The following is a 3,830-nucleotide window of genomic DNA, read 5'->3' as shown; positions in this document are numbered from 1 at the left end:
TTTCTGTCTCTCTGCACTGTCTTAATTTAGGCCTGATCTCCATGAGACATTTATCTTTAAAGTTGCATCAAGCAAAAATTTGTAAAGCTAGTGTTCCCCCCTGCCCCCCAATGTACAGTGTCCTTATACCTCATTAGGGAAAAAGCACAGTGTGCAAGGTGGTAACAATCAAATTTTAATATGGGTATCTTCAAGCTTTCCCAGTCAGATTTTCTGAAACAAAAAATGCAGACACCTCAGATCTTACAGGGTACACACAAGCTAGAAGCAAATGCCATAAACATTTTTGCTGTGTAGTAACTTTGTACCTCACACACAGTTTTTATTAAGTGAGCCAAAGTCCACAGTGTGCCCTCTATTCAAAACAGTGTGAATTCACAGGGTCTTTATTTGGCTTTTCATGTGATCTGAGTATCCAGGCATCAACAGAGCTAGGTAATGCTGAAGGTGGGAGAAAGTTATTAGTTCTCAATGTACTTTTTACTGAAAAGATGGAGTAGAACAAAAATGAAAATCCAGGCCATGAAGGCTGCAGACACCTACCTCTTAAAAAAACTTTTTTCCTAGTTCAGAATCCCAAAGCAGCTGGAGTTGAAGGGGTCCTCTAGAGATATCTAGTTCCACCCTTCTGACTAAGACAGGACATATCATATACGTGCTCCAGAACATCCACCTCTTAACATTTATCCCTTGGAGTCAATGCATAGTACAGTTCTTTTTCTCTGTGAGGCCTTCAGTCACCCAAGAGCCATTTGTGGCCTCAGCTGTCTTAGCACCAGATCATAAAAGACCAAGACTTAAAAAGGTGTAATTTGTTATGTCCACTCTTGGCAAAAAAAAAAAAAAGAAAATACTTTAAAAACCTGAAAATATCCAATAGGCAAATATGGTTCTTTGAATACAGAGAAACAAATCCATGGTATACGTTTCACACCAAACAGAAGAATTTATGCTCTTTTCAGAAACCAAGACACATAACAGCACCATTTAAAATACTTAGCAGAAAGGGCTGTGGATGAAAGTCTACAATTCCACAAGAGCTGGTTTCAAAAAAATGCCAATAAAGCAGCAGTGACTCCAGGCATCTCAACATGGTCCTGTCAACATGGCACTGAGTGTCACACTTCAGGTACCAACATGCTGACTGTTGCAGAGTGCAGTCACTCCGAGGCCTAGACTCATCATTACAGAGATTGGAAAAGGGCTCCATTCAAGAATTACTCCCTAGATGTGGTTCAGGAAGCTTCTCCTTACCTTCTCCATGCTGCAAGTTGCAATTTCCAGCTGAGATCTCATAGTCAAGTGTTTGAGCCCTTCAAATCAACAGAATGGAGCAGCTTACTTTATCTCAGCAGTTCCCAAATGTTTCATACAACAGCCTTCTCCCTTTTTCTGCAATGGTCTAGACCCCTGTGTACCACTCACACATATATCAACTCTGTCCCAGAGCCAAATCTCTGTAAGCCAACTATACCAGCCTCCCCTCCAGATGTAGCTATGTGCAGGTTTTTTAATTCCTGCTACCCTCTTCCCCCAAAAAAGAAAACAAAAAATCCCAAATTCACACTCAGCATGAAGCGAAGTGGACAAGTCCCAGCCCAATATTTTTTCCTGCTTCCCTGCAAAAAGAAAAACACCAAAAGAAAACCAACTATTCAAATTCTCCCTCTCCCCATTTCAAACATGGCCCCCCACTTTTTCAACGAACTGTCCTGTAAAGCTCTTTAGCTCCAGGCAGCCAGGACAATCTGCATTCCTTGCTGTCCCATGTGCCATCTACACAGGAATTTCACAGGGGAACTGCCTCTTCCAGCTACAACTCCTGTAGCTACCTGGCTCCTGCCAGTGACTCACACCTGCCAGGAAGAAGACTTTTAACCCTGCAGTCTGCTTCTCCCCGGGTCTCCTCAGCTCAATGCATCATCACCCCGAGGGAAAAAAAGGAAACATTTGTTCCCTGAGTCATCGAGTTGCTGTAACACACAGGCACACTTCAACCTGTGCCACTTACTGGGGTTCTCATCCCAGCGTGCCAGCTTGTAAAAAAGAGCCTTGGAGTGCTCATGGCAATGAATAAGAAAGGCAGAAAGAAGCCCAAGAGTCTCACCCTGGGGACCTGCTGCTGACCTCCAGCATACATGCTGGGTCCCCCCAGGTAACTCCGCTGCAGCCAATCTGCTGTGGAATATCTCAGGCACTTTTTGGGTTTTGGTTGTTGTTGTTTAATTTTCATTCCAACAGAAGAAAAGGAAAAATCTGGTAAGCAGATAGTGGTTCTTCATTGACAAGCATCTCTTCCTCTTAAGGATCCAATTTTCCTGTCTCATTCCTTCTACTGGAGATGCAAAAATCAGCTTCCCCCTTCTTTGCAGGATAGAGGGACTTTTTGAATCTGCTGAAAGGAGGAAAATCGGAGCCCTGTGCTGTGTCAGCTCCTCCAGTTCCTTAAATATTCTGTATATGAAGTGATTAGAAAGCCACTGTTTTAAATGAGCTTCCCGTGTGGCCTTACCTCACCTGTCTGAGGCATTCTGAGGCTCGAGCGGTGCTTGCAAGGTTAATTACCGGTGAAAGGTTAAGCAGCTCCTGCCTTTTGGTTGTCTGTCACCACTTCCTTGCTGAGATGAGATGTCTGATAAAAAGGAGGGCAAGGTGGGAAGCGCGTTTGCATGTCAAAGGGGGCTGTAAAACCCACGTGCTGGTAGGACGGCTGGGATGGAGTTTGGGATCAGGAGCTCAATCCTGTAACTGTGCAGCCCGCCCCAAGGCTGCGGTTTCACAAGCAGCTGTCAATGGTAACAGCTCCCTCATGCCAAAAGGGGAAGGTTCGTGCTTCCTCCTCCCTGTCTTTTCTTATCCTGATTCCAGTCACACGGTCCGCAGCCTTTCTTACTCTGGTAGAATATGATAGTTTTTCCACTGGCTTTGTTTGTTTGCTTGGGTTTTTTTTGCTAGCTCAGGAGGTTAAATTTGCATGTCTATGGGGGTCCCTCAGGTGCTAGATGGAGGCTGACATGGTTAAGGAGCTGGAGAACACTGCTGGGAGTGGGCAAAGGAAGTGGAGAAAATAATAGGAGAAGCTTCCACTCTCTGGTGACATTCATCTCCCAAAGCTGCAGCCCAACAGGACATTCTCTGCAATTAGTGGAGTGATCCATTATCAGCTGAGTTATTCCGTGAAAAAAGGCATAACCTAAAACCAAGTAATTTTTCACATAGCTTCAGACAAGAGTCACTCCAGCAGTATTACTGCAGTGGTAAATAAACATGGCTAAATTAACAAAGGGGTTAAATCTTCTGGGGTTAAATCTGTCCTACTCCTATGTGAATGCAGTTTCTCCTCCCTCCCCAGGTTCCCCAGTTCAACAACAATTCATGCCCAAGCACTCCTGTTTATATTCACCACAACCTCCAAGGAGAGTAAATGTCTGTAAAGTTTGTGTTCTTTCAACAGCGGCATTTGCTAGCAAGTTCACACTGACATCAGTGCTTCAGAATGCTGCCATCTTCTGTGGAAAACTGGAAAATTACTGATATTCTTCTATCCCGTGAAACAAGTTTTTCCAAATTTTGCAATTTAATGCTTTATAAGAATGCCCGCTACTTTACTATTTCCCAGCTGTACAGCAAATTACTATTTCATAGAAGGATGGAAGAAAATCTAAATTTATTTGCTTCATGTTCCTAAGAAAGAGACATGGGAAAACATAATTTTAAATTTATAAAGATAATGGTAACATAAAGAAATGCTTGTATCATCCTTCAGGAAATTTACATGGAGGCTAGTGATTAAAATATCCTTCATCTGGAAAATATTCTGTCAGTTACTG

The sequence above is a fragment of the Molothrus ater genome, chromosome 1 (genome assembly GCF_012460135.2).
Source record: "Molothrus ater isolate BHLD 08-10-18 breed brown headed cowbird chromosome 1, BPBGC_Mater_1.1, whole genome shotgun sequence".
NCBI classification, from domain to species: domain Eukaryota; kingdom Metazoa; phylum Chordata; class Aves; order Passeriformes; family Icteridae; genus Molothrus; species Molothrus ater.
Note: the sequence above shows the minus strand (reverse complement) of the source record.